Source organism: Orcinus orca, chromosome 14, assembly GCF_937001465.1.
Source record: "Orcinus orca chromosome 14, mOrcOrc1.1, whole genome shotgun sequence".
Taxonomy (NCBI): Eukaryota; Metazoa; Chordata; class Mammalia; order Artiodactyla; family Delphinidae; genus Orcinus; species Orcinus orca.
In genome coordinates, this window is record NC_064572.1 from 37,073,763 (window position 1) to 37,095,467 (window position 21,705).

The 21,705-nt window shown below is 40.8% G+C and overlaps 1 protein-coding gene across 3 annotated transcripts in view; it reads right to left on the bottom strand.

Annotated features, from left to right (window-relative positions):
* LOC101289162 (S-adenosylmethionine synthase) overlaps positions 1–21,705 on the bottom strand; it is an 80,745-nt gene that overhangs the window by 26,768 nt on the left and 32,272 nt on the right. For 2 of the 3 annotated variants that reach the window (XR_004484959.2, XR_004484958.2), the window contains 2 exons: positions 9,882–10,041; positions 9,419–9,558 (listed from right to left, as the gene is read on the bottom strand). The exons of the other annotated variant lie outside the window; for it this stretch is intronic. The gene's annotated coding sequence lies outside the window, so the exon portion shown is untranslated. The remainder of the gene's footprint in view (positions 1–9,418; positions 9,559–9,881; positions 10,042–21,705) is intronic. 3 annotated transcript variants of the gene reach the window in all.

Here is a 21,705-nt window from a genome sequence, read left to right on the forward strand (position 1 = left end):
AATCAAAAACCTTCCAATAATGAAAAGCCCAGATCCAGATGATTTCACTGGTAAAGTCCCCCAAATCCTTAATTAAAGAATAATTAATACCAATCCTTCTCAAACTCTTCCAAAAAATAAAAGGAGGCAACACTTCCTAACTCATTCTATTTGGCCAGCATTACACTGAAACCAAAGCCAGACAAAGACATCAGAAAAGAACTATAGACCAATACTGTATTTCCTTATGAATACAGATGAAAGAGTCCTCAACAAAATAATAGCAAACAAGTTCCAGCAACATATTAAGAGAATTACACATCATGAACAAAGATGATTTATCCCAGGAATGCAAGGGTGACTAAAATATGAAAATCAGTGTAATACACTATAGTGATAGAATGAAGGGGGAAAAAACACATGATCATCTCATTTGATACAAGAAAAGCATCTGGAAAATCCAACTGTCTTACATGATAAAAACACTAAACAAACTTGGACTAGAAGGAACTTCCTCAACATGATAAACGGCATTTATGGAAAAACTACAGCTCACGTTATACTCAAAGGCGAATAACTGAAAGCTTCCCCCCCACCCCCCAAGATCAGGAACAAGAGAAGGATGCCCATTTCACCACTTCTATTCAACACTGCACTGGAAGTTCCAGCCAGAGCAAATGGGCAAGAAAAAGAAATAAAAGGCACTGAAATTGGAGAGAAAGAACTAAAACTATCTCTATTTGCAGATAACATAATCTTGCATATAGAAAATCCTAAGGAATCCACACAAAAGTAAACTATTAGAGCTTATAAACTAATTCAGCAAAGCTTTGGGGTACATGATCAACACACAAAAATCAGTTGTATTTCTATACATGATCAATGAACAATGTGAAAAGGAAATTAAGAAAACAATTTCAGGGCTTCCCTGGTAGTGCAGTGGTTGAGAATCTGCCTGCCAATGTAGGGGACATGGGTTCAAGCCATGTTCTGGGAAGATCCCACATGCCGTGGAGCAACTAAGCCTGTGCACCACGACTACTGAGCCTGTGCTCTAGAGCCCACAAGCCACAACTTCTGAAGCCCGTGTGCCACAACTACGAAGCCCATGAGCCTAGAGCCCGTGCTCCACAACAAGAGAAGCCACCCCACAGAGAGGTGGGATAGGGAGGGTGGGAGGGAGACGCAAGAGGGAGGGGATATGGGGATATATGTATACGTATAGCTGATTCACTTTTTTATACAGCAGAAACGAATACACCATTGTAAAGCAATTATACTCCAATAAAGATGTTAAAAAAAAAAGAGAAGCCACCCCAATGAGAAGCCCACGCACCGTAACGAAGACCCAAGACAGCCCAAAATAAATTAATTAAAAAAAAGAAAACAATTCCATTTATAATAGCATCAGAAAGAATAAAATAATTAGAAAAATTTAAGGAGGTTCAAGAGTTTTACACTGGAAAACTAAAAATTGCTGAAATAAATTTTAAAAATCCTAAGTAAATGGAAAGACATCTCATATTCATGGGTTGGAAAACAAACAGTTACGATGGCAATGCTACCCAAAGCAATCTACAGATTCAATGCAATCTCTATCAAAATCCCAGGGGCCTCTTTTGCACAAATGTAAAAGCTTATCTTAAAATTAATATGGAATTGAAAAGGATCTCAAATAGCCAAAACAATCTTGAAAAAGAAAAATGAGGTCGGAGGACTCACATTTCCCAAATTTCAAAACTTACTACAAAGCTACAGCAATCAAAACAGTATCTGATACTGGCATAAGCAAAATGTTTCCAAAACTAGAAAGCAATACAACATCCCCAAACCTCTGGGTTTTCTTAGGCTGGTTTCTCATACTGAAATAAAAGCAAAACGTTTCATATTAAATGGTGCTGTGAGGTTCTAATTACAAGGTTCAATTGTATTAGGCTTCTTTAAAAAAAAAAAGTTGAGTTTTATTCTGGTGTAATTTATGGTAACTGTGGGAAATTTTTAGAAAATACAGAAAACAAAAATAATATAGTACATCCTTCCACTCATAGGTTGATGAGCATAGTTCATACACTGGTATATTTTCTCTTGAAGGAAATATATCCATATATCTATATAGGTATAGTCCCCTGTATGTGTTACTTAGATAAAAATTTGAGAGTTGAGGCTTCCCTGGTGGTGCAGCGGTTGAGAGTCTGCCTGCTGATGCAGGGGACGCCGGTTCGTGCCCCGGTCCGGGAAGATCCCACATGCCACGGAGCGGCTGGGCCTGTGAGCCATGGCCGCTGAGCCTGCGCGTCCAGAGCCTGTACTCCGCAACGGGAGAGGCCACAACAGTGAGAGGCCTGCGTACCGCAAAAAAAAAAAAAAAAAAAAATTGAGAGTTAATTAAACCTGTCGAGTTCTAGTTCCAAACAAGATGGAATAAGCACGATAAGCACACTCCACCCTGTCTCTCCCACTGAATGCAGCTATAACATCTGGACAGAATGCATGGAGTAGCTGTTTGAGGATTCTGAAAAGTAAACAGTAGTAGGCAAATAGGGGAAGAGACCAAAAAGGCAGTGAGGTTCCCTTTTTTCCCCCCCTCCTGTATCCTGGACCCAAGGCAGTGCAAAACTCAGAAGTGGGTGCCAGGGCCCACACAGAGAAAGCTCTGGGAGAGGCCCTTTTATTGACTTGATCAAGAGCAGGAAAGGGGATTCCCTAAGTTTGCAAGAGTGGAGGGAAATCCTTTGGGTTTTTCTTTTTTCCATTCTCTTGAGCCCCAGCCCCCAGACAATTCCATGGTGACAAAATTGGCAGTGGAGGCCCGTGGGCACCTAAAATTCTAAGGGAGGGGAAACTTCCTCTCTGAATGGAGAAGCTGTGATCCCAAGAAAGTGGAACCAATCCCTGTTGTTTTTTCTGTGTGTATCTTCTGCCACTTGGCTTCAGATACAGGCTTGGCCATATGAAGTGTACAGCAGAATGGGGTAACTGAAACCCAGCTTTCTGGACAAAAGACCAAAAAGGGGAGGCCCAGAGTGGGGAAAAAACTGGAAAGATCACCGAGGGAAGAGCTCAGAAAGAGATCCAATAACACTGTAAGATGCTAATAATAGGGGAAACTGGGTTCAGAATACACAGAAACTCTGTACTAACTTTGCAATAATTCCGTAAATCCAGAAGTGTTCTAGGGACTTTCCTGGTGGCGCAGTGGTTTAGAATCCGCCTGCCAATGCAGGGGACACGGGTTCAATCCCTGGTCTGGGAAGATCCCACATGCCACGGAGCAACTAAACCTGTGTGCCACAACTACTGAGCCTGCACTCTAGAGCCCATGAGCCACAACTACTGAACCCCATGCGCCTAGACCCCGTGCTCCACAACAAGAGAAGCCACCGCAATGAGAAGCCTGTGCATGGCAACAGAGTAGCCCCCGCTCGCCACAACTAGAGAAAGCCCATGTGCAGCAAAGAAGACCCAACACAGCTAAAAATAAAATAAACAAATTTACTTTTTAAAAAAAGTGTTCTAAAAATTTTTTTAAACTAAATATTTACCTTGGCTCCTTCACTCTTATGTTCATTCACGTTACTCACTGAATTATTTACTGAGCACCTACTATGTCGTGTCCCAGGCACTAGTCTATTCTCTGGAGATACAAACAGCAAAACAAAACCCAGCATGATTCCTGCCATCAAGGAGTTTGCAGCAGAAAATGAAAAATAATAAGTGGTTGCCAAGCCATAGAAATAAAGTTACCACTTAAAATTAAAAATTATCTTCTTGAGTCTTCATTGTAGAAGAAAAATCTATGAGAAGTTAAAAGCCCAGGCTGAAGACCGTACAATCTGTCAACTGACAATCAACGAGCAGGATTTCCAAAGAGGACTCATAGGCAGTTCTGGAGCCAAACAAGGCAAATCCCTAGCAGGCGGCCCAGCCCCTGGCCTTAGCAGGAACAATTACTTTGAATCTAGGCTTACACCAGAAGGCCAGGCTAGCTGTTGGCTCTCTGCAAGCCAGACTGTGCTGGGGACAAGACATGGATAGGAAGCCACATGCCCTACTGGGGTGCAGTCTCAGTAGTGGCAGGAAGGCAGCTGGGCAGCATGACCAGGACAGGCTCCACCTCAGCTACACAGGGATCCACGCATCCACCCTCCTCCCATGCTCACACGCCACACATTCTTTCTTTGAACATGAACTGAACACCTACTGTATACCAGGAATAGGGTAGGCCCTCTACAGTAAGGACAAACATAGGTATTCCAGGAGACACTGGGAGAAAATGTTCTAGGCAACGGGAAGAACATTTACCGAGACCCACAAGCTAGAGAGAGCGTGAAGCCTTCATGATTTTTCAAGCGGTTCAGTGAGGCTGGGGCGTGGGCTGGGGCACTGTCAGAGAGAAGACTAGAGGTGGTGGCAGAGGCCAGATCGTGAAGGGCTCTGTGGGTCTTATAAGGAGTTCAGACTTTTTCTTGATGACAAAGGGAAGCTGGTGAAGGGTTTCAAGCAAAAGACGTGCATGGATGGGGCATATGATCAGATGCAGACTTTTACAGAAACCATTTTGCCAGCTGCTGCTATCGTTCTATGGTGACCAGACTAGAGAGGGCTGCCCTGGAGGCAGAGACATTACATGGCATAGGCGGAAAGCAGAAGTGGGATTTGATACCTCACTGGATGTAGGAAGCAAAAAGGTGGGAGGATTCAGGGACGACTTCCACGTGTCTGACCTGGGTGAATTCATGGGATGCCAGAGTAGAGTAATAATGACAATAAACACAAACACTGTGTGCTCCCAGGATGAGTCAGACCCTGCCAGGAGGTGAGTGAGTGCTGGCGCTCTGGGGAGGACTGGGTGCTCTCAGGGACCTGTGTCAGTCTCCTACCCTGCAAATGCTGGCGTATTTGCCTTTACGTCATTCCCCAGGTCTTACTCAACAGGTCAGGATGTATTAAATGAGCCTCCAGAAAGTTTAAGCAGTATTTACAGATATAAAATTTGAAAATAACCCCACACCCTGAACAAGCCATTTCTGTAAGGATTTCTACAAATATGTGATTCTATATTTTAAAAAAAGCAATATTCTGAAGGTTCTTGTTATCACGAAGTAAACACTACTCTTTTTTATGTAAGCAAACACACTCGCCAAGGTAAATATCCAACTGAAGTAAAAATGGAGGCGACATGGGTGTGTTTAAATTAGCCAGTAATTTTGGAGGAAAAAGCAGAAAGTTGGGTGGGATGGAAGAGCAGCCTATGATTGGCCAGCTGATCTCCCAACTCAGCGTAAACTTGGTGGAGGGAAGGAAGGGGTGGCCTACACAAGCCCAACGTTGTTAGGGAATCACTAATTCAGAGTGCTTCTATGGAATCCTCCGCTGGGCTAAAAATAGCTTTGCTGTAGAATGACTTCGTATTTTTAAAGGAGAAAAACACTGAGTCAAGTCTATGAGTCAATTCACAGCAATCAATATGAATGTTAAATATACTATACATGGTTTCAAGGAATTAGCCGTCACCTCTCAACTCTAAACTTAGAAGATAGCTAGGATGTGTCTAGACATCTGTCAGCTTACCGCTAAAGACTATACATATGCACATAACTTCCATTTTGAAATAGAATCATCATGGCCGTAGCCAGTCATTATAAATCAGTTTTATTTTAAAAACTGAAGGTTATATATATACACTATTGATACTATGTAGAAAATAGATAACTAATGAGAACCTACTGTATAGCACAAGGAATTCTACTCAGTGCTCTGTGGTGACCTAAATGGGAAGGAAATCCAGAAAAGAGGGGATATATGTATACGTATAGCTGATTCACTTCGCTATACAGTAGAAGCTAACACAACATTGTAAAGCAACTACACTCTGATAAAAATTTTAAAAGATAAATTAAAATTGAAGGTTATCCCAACTGACCTTATTACATTTATAGAAATTTAAAATATCACATCCTTCCCTCTAAGTCAACTCACCATAAACTCATCAACACTGGTGGGAAATCTGGGAAGTGTATGGATTGACAGTGAACTATATGACCTCAGTCCACAATTTACTAAATGGAGTTAAATCGTTGACCTACGGTTTCACAATACAGCCAAAGGGTATGGCAGAGACAGAAGTCGTCACTTTTTTCCCAGAATAGTTTCTTCACTAAACAAATCCCCATCTCAAACACCTAAACAGGGAGGGTGAACATTTTAGAGGCAAAAATTGTAGAGAAAGAAAATTACAGTCATGAAGTCATCTGGCTTTAGTCTTCTCTTGATATTTTGCCTTTCTCTTGTTTACTCTAGACAATATTTTTATATAAATGAATAGTGTTGTTGAGGTCTAAATATTTTAAATGACATAAGAAACTAAAATCATTATTTAGGTAATTTAGGCCAAACTGACCCTCCAATGCAAAAATAAATAAAATTTGGTCAGAAGTATTTCATGTTTTGAAATGTCTATAAAATTGTCTCATTTGGGGGGTTGAAAACAGATTTTAAAAACCTTTGTGAATGCAAACTATTACATTTAGAATGGATAAACAAAAATGTCCTACTGTATAGCACAGGGAACTACATCCAATCTCCCGGGATAAACCATAATGGAAAAGAATATAAAAAAGAATGTAAAGATGTGTGTAACTGAGTCACCCTGCTATACAGCAGAGACTGGCACAACATTAAATCAACTATACTTCGATAAAAAAAAAAAAAAACTATGTGAAAAAAACCCCACAAACCTATGTGGAAGCAGCCTCCCATTCCTACTCTGTCTCTGATGTCTCTGATGCCAATTTTCCATATTAATAAATACATATAGAAAGTCTTGCAGTTTACAAAGCACCCCTGCAAGTGTCAGCTCAGTCAGCTCTCACAATGACTCAGCAGGGTACTGTCCCCATTTAACAGAGGAGGAAGCCCAGGCCCAGAGAGATTCGGTGATTTATTTTGGGTTACACAACTGGTAAGTGACACCATCCTCAAACTCAGTCCTTCCAACTCCAAATATTCTCTCCTTTTCCCACTGTGCTGCCAGTTAAAAGCGCTTCATTTTTTTCCTAATTCAAGATAATAAAAAAGTAATTACCCACAAAGTGTGGTTACTTATTTAGCTGCTGCCAGCTACTCTAATACTTTCTGCTACCAGAGCTCAGGAAAAAAGCCTTTCTCAGCCTCAAATGCAGAAAGCTTGCTATTGAATACTCCAGAATTACACCAAAGGGTCCTTGGACAATGAGGCAAACACATCTCTACTTCCACCGCTCAGTGTGATCTGCTTTTGCTGGCTTCTGAGCCATGAGGATCACTTGTACTGCAGCACCATATCTAGTGAATCACCAGACACCATAATGGAGCAAGTGACACTGTGCTCAGCCTGGGCTCTGAACCTACAGCATGAACTAAAGGCACTGCAGGCACAGTGCCCACCACCCACCTCCCCCATCACCCCCACCCAGGCAGCAGCCTCCTCACCTTCCTTAAAACTGCTGCACTGCTGCTTGGCCCTCAAACTCCTCCAGTGACCCATGTGCCTACCAAACACATTTTCTTTCTTCTCCAGTCCGTTCTCCTCCACACACACCTTCTGAGTATAACTTTGGCCTTTGTTATTCAGTGTAGTTCCCTAATGAACAGCCTCAGCATCACCTGCCCACTTGTTAGAAATGCAGAATGTGGGGCTCCACCCTAGACTCGGAAATTAGAATCAACACTTTAACAGAATCCCCTCTCCTCCATTAATTTATAAGAAATTAAAATTTGAGAAGCACTACCCTAGGAAAAAGGACAAAGCAAGTGAACCTCCTCCTGTCTGGTTGTCACCCCGTGCTGCCCTTGGGTACCAGTATTTCAGGCTCTAAGAAGGTGTTATGGCCAAGTTCAAACCCTCCAGCGACAGCTCTTCTATTCCTACAGTATATCCAATTCAGCTAGGTTTCACGGTTCCGCAAAATAACCTGCTTAATATTTAGCAAAGTAGTCACACTAAAGTATGAATAGCTAATAATGCCTACAAACAGTGGGCTCTGATAGAATGTTACTGAGAGAACACAGTGATAGCAAGAAAGTTGTAAAGTCAGAGAAATCTGAGTTTGCATCTCAGCTCTCTCAATGATTAGCTGTGAGAGTCTCGGAAGCTTTAAAAACTCTCTGAACTTCCATTGCTGCCTCTGTAAAATAAGGACAATCCCTGCCTTACAAAGGGAGTAACATACTGCAAAGCATCTTGCATACCTTGCCTGGCACATAGTAAGTGCTCTCTTCCTTTTGAATGAATGAGCCAGTAACATCAGAGAAAACTGAATTTCAAAATCATGTTGATGCAAATAAATATCTAGTTGGTGCTGCTCCGGCCAGTGTAGCCACACAGGGGACATTCTGGAGTAGGCAAGCATTTCTTGTGACATGGAAAATCGCATTAGCCGACCGCCACGAGCCTGGAAGTCACACACCACACCTCTCCTACCTGGTAACTTCTCCTACACTAACTTATACTTTGGAGTCCTCTGATTCAAAAGCTCTTCTCCCTTTCTCCTTGGAAAAACTGTTTAATCCTCAAATAAAACGGCCAAAAGTATTAGTAGTGGTGGAAGTAATAAGTTTAAACGGCAATAAGCTCATTTTTAGCACTTAAAATATCATTTCAGCAATATCATCAATGGACAAGTTACAAACTAGAATTGTTTTTATTATTCAGTATAACTGGTAAAATCATGCTTTAACCTGATTTTTTTTTTTTTTTTTGCCACACCGTGCAGCCTGTGGGATCCCAGTTCCCCAACCAGGGATCAAATCCATGTCCCTGCATTGGAAGCACAGAGTCTTAACCACTGGACCTCCAGGGAAGTCCCTAGCCTGATTTTTAAACTGTCGGTTTGATTACTGATTATACTTGAAGGAAATTAATTTGAAAAAATCTAAGTTAAAATACATGGAAATAATTTTTAAAGATAATCCTTAAATCAGACTGGGCATCTTATAAGTTTTTCAGAATTAATAATGCTTCATTAATTTGTTAAACAAAAGACCAAAAAAAGCACAAAACATGAATGGAAAAAAAGGTACAGTTAACTAAAATAAAACAACATTTCTGCCTAACAATAAACACCATAAACCAAGTTAAAAGGCAACCCATCAACTGAGAGATTTCCCAACACATACAACCAACAAAGAAAATCAATAAGAAAAAGACAAACAAATCAATAACAAATATAAGCAAACAATATGAAGGAGCAACTCCCAGAAGAGCAAACCCATTGTGCAATAAACATGAAAAGGTCTGTAACCTCATTAACATCAGGGAAAATGCAAATTAACAAAGAAGCTACCATATTACACTCAGTTATGCGCAAAAATGTTGAAGTGTGACATTACCAAGTACTGGAAAGGAAATGGCACAAAAGGAACCCCATATCCTGCCGGTAGGATTGTCTAGTAAACTCACATGACCGCTTTGGGAAGCAATTTCACCCTAGTCCAGAAGCTCGAGAATGGGCACCGGCACCACACATGGGGGCCTCATCTCCCCTAGAGCAGCGTTTTCCAAAGTGTGATCGCTGAGCTGGAGCAGCACCACCCAGAAGCCTGGTAGAAACGCAAATTCTCCAGCCCCAGCCCAGACTTACTGCCTTACTGGGGGTGCATTCTAAAAAGCCCTCCAGGGACAGGGAGGGTGGGAGGGAGGGAGACGCAAGAGGGAATAGATATGGGAACATACGTATATATATAACTGATTCATTTTGTTGTAAAGCAGAAACTAACACACCATTGTAAAGCAATTATACTTCAATAAAGCTGTTAAAAAATTTTTTTTAAAAAAAGATGATATGTAAGATTAAATAAATAAATAAAAAGCCCTCCAGAAGGTTCTGGTGCATGCTCGAGTTTCTCACACATTTCGTCCTTACCTGTTTCATCAGGACATTGTGTCAGAATACCAGGGACGTGGTCCTTGATACATTCTCTGGGAAGGTGGTCTGACAGACAGACCTTGGTTTACCAGGACAGCATGTCGCTGAGAGTCAAAGGACAATGTGCAGACAATCAGATTTCCTCAAAGGCACACATCTGCACAAAGAGGTACATATAAAGACGTATGTATACAAATAAAGCATTTAAAATAGTCTAAACAGCTGCCTGTAGAAGAACAGGTACGACAGTACACTATACAGCAGTTAAAACAGACGAAGTAGATATTCATGAACCGGCAGGGATAAATCTTGAAAATATAACATGAATGAAAAAAAGCAAGCTGCAGAACGACACCTATAGGATGATACCATTTAACACTGTTAAAATCTCACCCCAAAATACTGATGCTATCTTTGAATAAATAAATTAGCATTTGTGTGAAAACATCAGGGGTGTATCTGGGAAGTACATCTACTGATCTCAAGGTAATGGTTATCTGTGGGCAAGAAATGAGAGGAATGGGATGGAGGAGGACAAAAAGAACATCAACTGTAAGATTTTAGTCTTTTTTTGACTGTCAAATATATGATAAAAAGTTAGTATTTGTTAGATCTGGGTTGGGGTAAAAGATACTGCTTGCATTATTCTGTGTATTCTTGTGCATATTTGGGGTATTTCATAATAATTTAAAAAATTTAAAGTAGCATTTCATTATACTTGTTAATACTAGAAAACCGCATTTCTGTACAAAAAGAAATGTTTCAAAGCCACAGCCTCAAGAGGTGTAGGGCCTTTAAAAACTGAATCTTTGTGACACCTAGTGGTAGTAGTAATAGTTACAATTTAATACACAATTAGAAACAAACTTGATTCAATGTATTAATACCTGATTTCTTGGTTTAATTAAATTTCACAAAAAATTTAATACTTGTTCTTTTTGTTTCTATTTTTGTTTTCAGTGGTCTGTACTTGAATATTTTTAATGGGTATGACACTTTAGAATAAGGTTATCATCTCATATTCATTAATTATATGGTTCAGCCACTGGTCTCCTGAAAAATGTGTCAATTACATCAGTTCTAGTGTCCCCCAAACAAGGGCGTCCCTGCCATCCCATTCTCTGGGTCAGTGACAGCAGCAGCAGCAGCTCTGAGCTTCTCTCTTATACCCTGCTACATACCCAGCTGCCAGGCATCCTTTCTGCCCCAGACCTACACCTCCTGCATGATCCCTCTAAGCCCTCAATTGCTCCACCATTACTCCAGGCCCCAGGCTCTTCCTACATCCTTCATATCCACACAATCAGCTTCCAAGTTGGCTTACAGAATGTGCCATGTCTGCACTTGTTTGCTTTACATCCCCCACTAAACTGTGAGTGACTTGAGAGTAGGAACCACGTCTAGCACAGATGTTCCCCACGAGAACCTAGAACAGTTCCTAGCACATAGTAGGTACACAGTACATGTTACTGATGAATTTCCACTACGACAACCCAGGTCCCGACCTTCATTACCTGAAGCCTAGACTAAGACAACAGCATCCTAAGCCAGAACCATCCTAAACACCACCAATTAAGCATCTTAAAACGTCTCTCTGCAAAAGAACACCACTTTCTCACACCCTGTTCCTAATAAAGTTTTTCAACGTACACTTCTCATTTCCGTTCTCTCTCTCAGCCTAGACTTCTTAGCTTGGACTTTAATATGCTTCACAATCTGATCCAGATCAACTTTTCTGAACTTCCCTCCTACTTCACCCCTGCACGGATCTGCTACTCCTCAGGCAGCCTGCAGGCATTCCTGCCTTCATTTCTCTGCTCAATTTCTCCTCCTACCCACCCACAATCAATTCTGAACCTTTCTTCTTTGTTTTTTATGTGTTTTGTATGTTTTGATCTCTCACTTCCATGAAGCTCTAAGTGACTTCTGTCCATGTAAAAAGTTCATAGCACTAACTACCAACTGGTCCTTTGCCACTTCCATCATGATTTACCTTCTCGCCCGTGCCCTTGCTCACCGTGCGGGGGAGAGCTTTGCAGTGGCACTGAGCACCTCTCACACCAGTCTGTGCACTCAGAGACCAGCTAAGAGGGGAGCCTCAGAGGGGAGCCAACCTAGAGAGACTTGTTGAAATGAGGTAAGTCAGGTAGAGTTGGGGGGAGGCCATTGACTGCAATTAGGATAAGCCCTTATCATCTTTAAGCTGGAGGAACCTGGCACATGATTCTGAATAATGTGTTAAACAAGCGGGTCTCTTATAATTTGATGAGGGACTGACGACAGTGACACTAAGGTGATGAGCTAAAAAACCTATCACCGGTGGCTTCGGAACATGAGAGAAAAGAGGAGCGAGTATCAGGCTCCTTGTATTGGACAAGAAGTATGAGAACCACAAGACGGTTGAGGAAGGCTCCCACCTTATAAACTGGGCACCTGTACAGTAATGAAGCCGCTTGTGATACTGCAGAGGTGAGGAGGGGAGAGACTGTCTAGGAAAATAAAGTCAACTATGTTTCAGACACAGCTGTTTCTGTAACATTCTTAGCACACACAAATACATTCAGTAGTTTAAATATTTCACACGGAACTGGGCAATGAGGCCAGCTCCAGCACATTAGCTGGACAGCTCGGAACAGTGACTTTCTGAAACTTCCTTTCTCTAATACATTCAAATCCAGGCTCCTATCAACAATCCCATGAACCCTCAGTAGAGCCTTCAGCATTAAGAAGGGCTCAGTGTTAGCCCCCTTCTCTCTCCTTCACCAACTTCACACCTGACCCCTTTCCACCCACTCACAAGCCCACTTCTATCTTGCCCCAATCCTGACAGTGTGTGTTTAGGCTGGACAATGGGCATTGGTCCTGCTCCTGATTTATAGTCAAGCTCCTTGGTAAACACTGACTCCTTGGCTGGGCCAAATCTTTGCAAAATACTCTACCACGAGCTGTGCTGTTTGCTCTCTCCTCTCCTACCTTGCCCCCCTGCCCCCATCTCCCTCCCACTATTGCTCTGTTCCTGGCCGGGAATTTGCTTTGAACAAGGCCACTCACCTCTTGCCCTAGAGCTGCCGTGCGGTCATCCAGCTGACAGTGGGCCTGGGACCAGACCCCACGGTCTTGTGACAGTCTACCAACCCTCAGCTCTAGGGCATCGCCATTAGCCACTGACTGCTCTACCTTTGAGTTTGTTACGGGCTACTGGAGAACATGATTTAAGAGCTCTGATGAGGTCTCTACTTACCTAGCCCAGTACCCAGCATGTAATAACGTGGTAGTAGTAACAACTTCACTATTTGAGTGCCTACTAAATTCTAGTCACTGCTACAAAAGCTCTACATGAATTAAGTCATTTAATTCATTTAAGTTTAGGGCCCACAGAGCTGTCCAACAATTATTTTATTCATCCATTCCGCCAGCAGATGTTTTAAAATTCATTCTCACTCAAGTACCTGACCAACCTCTGCCCTTCTCTCCTTCTTTACCAAGAGGATCAGAGGTGTATGTTGCAAATTCTGCAATGCACCACTGTCCCAAATTTCATCCCCTTCCCTCAAAATCTCTCTCTATATATATTTCCCACCCCTGGATGAGAGAAAAGAGTAATTCCCAAAGTGCTTTCCTCCCTCTGTGACTTTGTTCCACACCCAGTTCTTCTGGAACCCTGCTCTAACCCTCCTGAACCACAGTTTTAGCCCCTCTCTCAACTCCCCAACATTCCTATTGCCAAAACCACAAACAAAACCTCATTTCTCCCCACAAAAAGAATTCCTTCTCAACCCTGCAAAATTCTCAAGCCACTTCCTCATCACCAAATTTTTCCAAAGAATAGCTTTACAATCTTTCCCTTCTTTACCAAAATTCACGCCTTAACCACATGATCTGAATTTCATCTCCACAGCCTTAATGAAGACTGTAAAAAGTCCTCAAAAGCCATCACGAGTCTTCCTACACATCACTGCCGCCTCGCAAGCGCAGACCTTTGAGGCTGGCGCCCAGGCCTCCATGATCTGGCCCCTAACGGTCCCTCTAGCCCTCTCTTTGGCTAGTTTTCTTCACATCCCCATGGGTTTCACGTGTTCAAAACTTACCTCTCCTTTAAGGTTTTTTCCAAGGTTCTCCCTTTCATAAACCTTGCTCAAATCATACTCTCCTCTAAATCCTTAGCTCCTATTTGTGACAGTTAATAGTTCTTCATGCACACCGCCTCAAATTATATGTGCACACAAGTTATGCTTTTCAACCACACAAAAGCACTGTAAGGGCAAACGTCATGCCTTATTCTTATTTCCCACAGTAACTAGCAGGGATAGGACTGGGACAAGGCAAACGGAGTGCCTACGGCGCAAAATTTGAGGCAGTCACTCAGGTTCCTGTAATTACAGAGTCAGCACTTAAACTTTTACCGCATTTGCCTCATCCAGTTACTGGCCCAGCCCTGTAACTAGTGACGTCTCTTTGACGCAGATTGAGAATAAATGAATCTAAACCAATGAATCAATAAGGTGATAGTGTAAGTACTTTGGGTGATGACTACCCATCTTTGTTGGGAATGAGATTGGAGATGATAGGCATATAGTGCAATCACAAGCAGTGAGACAGGAAAAGTCTGCTGAGGAGTCTCTAGGAATATAAATACTACCACCCAGGAAGACTCTCCCCACTTCTCACACAAGATGCTGTTGTGTCTGAATATAACACCTGGATTTATTTACTGCAGCCATGCAAGGAGCAACCCGAGGATGAAACCAATAGAAGAGAAAGACGGAGCCAAGAGGGGGCAGCTAGAGCCCTGATCTGTCATGTTTATGACCTGCCCATTCTCTGCACTTCTCCTAGGAGACATTAAGTCATTTGATCTATAAAGCCAGTTGAGTCTGGGTTTTTTAGTTATTTCAGCCAAAATAAGACTAATACAGTATAATTTCCCAGAAGAGAATGGTGTGGCAGACAAGGAGGCCAGGCTATTTCTGCACCCTCCTCTCTTGCTCCTCCCAAGAGAAGGATGAGTTGGTCTGGGGTAAAGGTCCCGGGCTCAACCGGGCCTTTGAGCTCTTGCCCCTGAATGTCTCAGCAAGCAGAACCGACCATGGACCCTCCATGCTTCCATCTCCCCTCTGAGAAGCAGAGCAGACCGGGCTCTCCACCTGACACAGAGAGAACTGCAGCTCCCCAAATGCTTTTCCTGAGACTAGCCAGCAGCAATAAAATACTCAGTTTGGGCCCAGTGTCCAAAGTGCACTCTCTGTGGAAGTTTTAACGTTTGTAAAGTTGATTCTTTGACTCGCATTTGGCCCTTTATGCCTGGTTCCAAACAGGATAAGAGATATAAGTCATTAGGTACCTCCAGGACCCCGAAGTTCTTCTCAGAAAATAATCACGTTAAACTTCATGAAATTAGGAAAGTTGAGTATAGCAAAGGAATAGTTTTCCATGAGAAAAAGTCTGTAGGGTTTGATCTTTGGCTTTAAGCCAGGATGGTCTAAAAGGGATAGGACTTACACGTGAAACAATTAAAACCAGGACAAAATACATGAAACAATACTTGTCAAGACAGTGAACATAAGGCAACAAGGGACAATAACCCCTGGGAAATGAGAAACAATTAAAGTGTTCCCTACAATTGCCCCAATGTACTTCCTTGAGAGTGATGCCCAGCTACAGTGCCGGGAGGCGGAATGTATACAAAGCCTGGTGGTCTCCCCGACTTAAGGAGAAGGAGCTGAGAGCACAGAGGTACCTACAGAGGGTCCTCCTCGAGTCTTCAGCTGAGTGATAAATGCATGTGCATGAGGAAATGACACAAAGCTAAGGAAAGAACCCCCTGAAGTGATTAGAGGGCATTACCATGGCTCAAAGAGAGCCAGGAAAAATATCTCTTCCTGTCAATCACACATCAATAAAGTGGTTTTACTATATGAGAAAAGAATCTGAAAAAGAATGAATACATGTATATGTAAAACTGAATCATTCTGCTGTATACCTGAAACTAACACATTATAAATCAACTCTACTCCTATAAAATTAAATAATTTTTTAAAAATAATAGATTTCCATTGGAAAAATAAAGTGGTTTTAAAAATACAATAAAATAGGGCTTCCCTGGTGGCGCAGTGGTTAAGAATCTGCCTGCCAATGCAGGGGACAGGGGTTCAAGCCCTGGTCCGGGAAGATCCCGCATGCCACAGAGCAACTAACTCCGTGGGCCACAACTACTGAGCCTGCACTCTAGAGCCCGCGAGCCACAACTACTGAAGCTCACGTGCCACAACTACTGAAGCCTGCATGCCTAGAACCTGTGCTCCGCAATAAGAGAAGTTACCTCAACGAGAAGCCCGCGCACCGCAAGGAAGAGTGGCCCCTGCTCACCGCTACTAGAGAAAGCCTGCGTGCAGCAACAAAGACCCAACTCAGCCAAAAATAAATAAATAAATGTATTAAAAAAATAAAAATACAATAAAATAATTTATCTTCCCACAGCCGAAGTGGAAATTCTCATAATTCACTCAGCATTGGATAGCATACACCCAGAGATGGTTGCCTCAATTGTAGGGCAAAATTAGCCCTAGACTGAATGCTCCCTTAGTCCCACCTAACAAAGCTTCTTAAAACTAAGATCAGAAAAGAAATCAAACTATTTCCAAGTAACTTAATTGCACCTAGGAACAAAACTCGAAAATATTTATTATAGGAATAAAAATACCCAACATTTAAGAAGATAAAATTCGTATCTAATCAAAAATTACCAGGCATAGAAAAAAGTAGAGAAAAACAAATGACCTATAATGAGAAAAAAACTCTGCCTCAGAAATAATACAATGACAGAATTAGTAACCAAAGACATTAAAGCAGTCATTCTAATTGTCTTCTATGTTTTAGAAGCTAGAGGAAAGAATGAACATATTAAGTAGAGGATGGATGACATTTTAAAAAAATAATAAATATAAATGTTAAATATACCAGACAAGATTAACAGCAGATTTGACATTGCAGAAAAAAAAAAAAAGTTGTTTACTTGAAGATACAGCAACAGAAACTTTCAAAAATGAAACACAGAGAGAAAAAAAATAAAAAGAAAGGAATTAAAGCATCAGTGAGAGCTCAGTTCACCCAATGGGGGGAAGATAGTGAAAAAATACTTGAAGAAATAATGATTAAATTTTTTTTCAAATTTGATAAAAACCTATAAGCCAAGGAACTCAACAAACCTAAGGCATATAAAACATGAAGGAAACCACACCAAGGCACACTATAATCAAATTGTTCAAAACCAGTGATAAAGATAAGATATTAAAATCAGAGGAAACAGACATATTACATAGGAACAGTTAAGGATGATATTTCTTATCAAAAATAATGCTAATGAGAAGACAGCAAGGAATCATCTTTAAAATACTGAAAGAGAAAAAACTGTCAACCTACAATTCTTTAAGCAGTGGAAAACTCCTTCAAAAACAAAGGTAAAAATCCAGAAAATATATTTATATACAAAATTCAAAAACTACACAAAATTCAAAGACTTGTGTCTTATATCATTACATGATAGATGATTACAGATTTCATTTAATGTTAGCAAGAAATGTACCATTTGGCCTTATCTCACTAGGATGCAGAAGAATAAAAATAAATAATTAAAAAATGAAGGTAAAATAATGTCAGCAGAAATGGTAGAATAAGGATCTCCAAAAATCCCCTCCTCCATAAAAGCAATGATAGTAATGGTGCAAACTGTCAATATCGACTTTTTCAGAACTCTTAAAATTAACCAAAGGCTTGCAACAATCCAGGGAATATTTATTCAAGAAAAACAGCTGAATCTCAAGAACAGCATTAGCTTTGTGGCTATTTACTTTTCTCTATTCCCATTCCCTTACTCCCATGTCTATGGTAGCCTTGAAAACCAACAGCGCTTTCATGTTGAAACCATGATGAAAATCAGTGACCTGCAAGCCAGTAAAAAAGTCAGAATCAGGATGCAACTCTTCTAAAGCCCAGTTCCCAGAAAACAGTCATTATTTGACTTGTCTGGAAGTTCCATGGAAACTCCCACTTGAAAAACTGTATTTGACATGACTCAGAGTTCACCCATTGCAACCAGCCTTTTTCCCGGGGGTGTTGTCAACAAAAATCAGCATCAACTTTTTGTTTTTGTTTTTTTGTGGTACGTGGGCCTCTCACTGTTGTGGCCTCTCCCATTGCGGAGCACAGGCTCCAGACGCGCAGGCTCAGTGGCCATGGCTCACGGGCCCAGCCTTTCCGCGGCATGTGGGATCTTCCCGGACCGGGGCACGGACCCGTGTTCCCTGCATCGGCAGGCGGACTCTCAACCACTGCGCCACCAGGGAAGCCCAGCATCAACTTTTTAACATCATGTCTGCCTGAGACAGTGATAACAGCTGGGACAAAGAACAAGATGACCAAAAACTTAAGTGGAAAAGCTTGAGAATAAGATTCCATAAGGGGATTTCAAAATCTCTGGCATATTGCTAGGAATTGAGAAGGCCACACATATTTGCAGGGTTGTACACGTGCCTAAGGCTACGTGCACAGTTGAGAAAGACCGAAGAAGACCCTAGGCTCCATCTCTGGCTGAACTGGAGGCCTCAACACAATCAGAAAGTGAAGGTTAAAGCAGAGTTGTAAACTGTTGGGTTGGCCAAAAAGTTCATTTGGGTTTTTCTGTAACATCTTATGGAAAACCCAAATGAACTTTTTGCTCAACCCGATACATGCCTAAGCATTGAATGTATGCCACCAACCAAGTCTGGAAGACTTATTGGTTCCAGACATCTAAGGAAATCTCTGTCAAATCACTGGCTGACCACTAAGCAATCCAAGCAGACTTCAATGACCACATATGATAAAACATGCAGACATTACAAAGTTCAGAAAAGGTACTAAACAAACAAATAGGAACAAGAAGAACAAATAGCAATAATAAGAAATCCTGGGAAGGGGGACAGAATCTGTTTTCCAGGATTGCCAATATATATATTTTAAAATGTCCAGTTTTCAGAAACTTACAAGGCATGCAAAGATACAAGAAAGTATGGCCCACATTCAGGAAAAGAAAGGACTATTAGAAATTGTCCCTGAGGTAATGTAAATTGATACAGCCACTATGGAAAACTTAAAAAACTGAAATAGAACTACCATATGACCCAGCAATCCCACTACTGGGCATATACCCAGAGAAAACAATAATTCAAAGAAAACACATGCATCTCAATGTTCATTGAAGCACTGTTTACAATAGCCAGGACATGGAAACAACCTAAATGTCCACCGACAGAGGAATGGATAAAGAAGATGTGGTACATATATACAATGGAATATGACTCAGCCATAAAAAGGAATGAAATTGGGTGATTTTGTAGAGACATGGATGGACCTAGAGAGTGTCATACAGAGTGAAGTAAGTCAGAAAGAGAAAAGCAAATATTGTAATAATAACATATATGTGGAATCTAGAAAAATGGTATAGGTGACCTTAGTTGCAAAGCAGAAATAGAGACACCAATGTAGAGAACAAATGTATGGATACCAAGAGGGAAAGGGGTGGGGTAGGAGGAATTGGGAGACTGGGATTGACACATATACATTATTGATACTATGTATAAAATGGACAACTGATGGGAACATGATAGCACAAGGAACTCATCTAGTGCACTGTGGTAACCTAAACGGGAGGGAAGTCCAAAAGGGAGGGGATATCTGTATGTGCATGGCCGATTCATCATGTTGTGCAGTGGAGGCTAACACAGCATTGTGAAGCAACCATACTCCAATAAAAATTAATTTAAAAAAAAAGGAAGAAATTGTTCCCAAGGAAGGCCAAGCATGGAGCTTATTAGACAAAGACCTTAAATCAACTATTTTAAATATGTGCAAAGAGTTAAAATAAACCATTCATAAAACTAAAGAGAACAAACAGAAATTCTGGATTTGAAAAATACAATGACTAGAATGAAAAATTCAAGAGAGGAACTCAACAGCAGATTTGAGCTGGCAGAAGAATAAATCAATGATTATGAAGATATGTCAATTGACATTATTCACTGAGACACAGAAAGAAAAAATATAGATAAAATAACAAAGCCTAAGAGGCAAATAGGACACCATCAAGTATACCAACATGTGCATAATGGAGGTGCAGAAGGAAAGAGAGACAGAAGCTAAAAAAGTATTTGAGGAAATAATGGCCCCAAACTTCCCAAATTTTATGGAAAACATTAATCTACATATCCAAGAAGTTCAATGAACTCCAGGTAAGATAAATTCAAAGAGATGCACACTGAGAGAAATCACAGTCAATCTATCCAAAGACCAAGAGTGAATCCTGGGAGCAGCAACAGAGAAGCAACTCATCACATACAAGGGATCCTCAATGAGATTAACAGCTAATTTCTCATCAGAAACCTTGGAGGCTAGAAGGCAGTGGGGATGACATATTCAAAGTGCTGAAAGAAAATGCTGATAATCAATAATTCTATGTCCAGCAAAACCATCCTTCAGAAATGAATAAGAGGGAAGGGTAAGCTGGGACGAAGTGAGAGAGTGGCATGGACATATATACACTACCAAACGTAAAATAGATAGCTAGTGGGAAGCAGCCGCATAGCACAGGGAGATCAGCTCGGGGCTTTGTGACCACCTAGAGGGGTGGGATAGGGAGGGTGGGAGGGAGACACAGGAAGGAGGAGATATGGGGATATAGTATATGTGTAGCTGATTCACTTTATTATAAAGCAGAAACTAACACACCATTGTAAAGCAATTATACTTCAATAAAGATGTTAATAAATAAATGTTAGGCAGACCAAAAAAAAAAAAAAGAAATGAACAAGAAATTAAGACATTCCCAGGTAAACAAAGCTGACAGAATTCATTGCTAGCAGACTTGCTCTGCAAGAAATGCTAAAGAGAATTCTTCAGGCAGAAATGAAAGGATACTAGACAGTTATTTGAATTCCGTGAAGAAATAAAGAGCACTGATCAACATAATTATGTAGGTAAATATAAAAGACAATATAAATGTATTTTTGTTTGTAACATTTTTTTCTCCTATTTATTTAAAAGCAACAATTATAAATCTGTGTTAATGGGTATACAAATTATAAGATGTTATTTCTATGACAATAATAGCACAAAAGAGGAGTGAGGGAACAGAGCTATCTAGCAGCGAAGTTTCTGTAAATAAATAAAATTAAGTAGGTATTATTTTAAAGCAGAGTGTTATATAGTAACATATTTCTTGGAAAGAACAGTCTCTTCAATAAATGGTGCTGGGAAAACTGGATAGCCACATGCAAAAGAATGAAACTGGACCACTATCTTATACCACTCACAAAAATTAACTCAAAATTGATTAAAGAACATAAGACCTGAAGCCATAAAACTCCTAGAACAAGGTGGTAAGCTCCTTGACATCTGTCTTGGCGATTATTTTTCTAATTTGATACCAAAGCAAAGGCAACAAGAGCAAAAATAAACGAGTGGGACTACATCAAACTAAAAAGCTTCTACACAGCAAAAGAAACCGTCAACAAAATGAAAAGGCAACCTACCAAATGGGAGAAAATATCTGAAAGTCATATATCTGATAAGAACTCATACAACTCAATGGCAAAAAACAGTAATTAAAAAATGGGCAGGGGCTCCAAATAGACATTTTTTCAAAGAAGACATAGAGATGGCCAACATGACAAGGTGCTCAACATGACTGATCATCAGGGAATGCAAATAAAAACCACAATGAGGTATCACTTCACACCCATTAGAATGGCTTTTATCAAAAACACAAGAAATAACAAATACGGGTGAG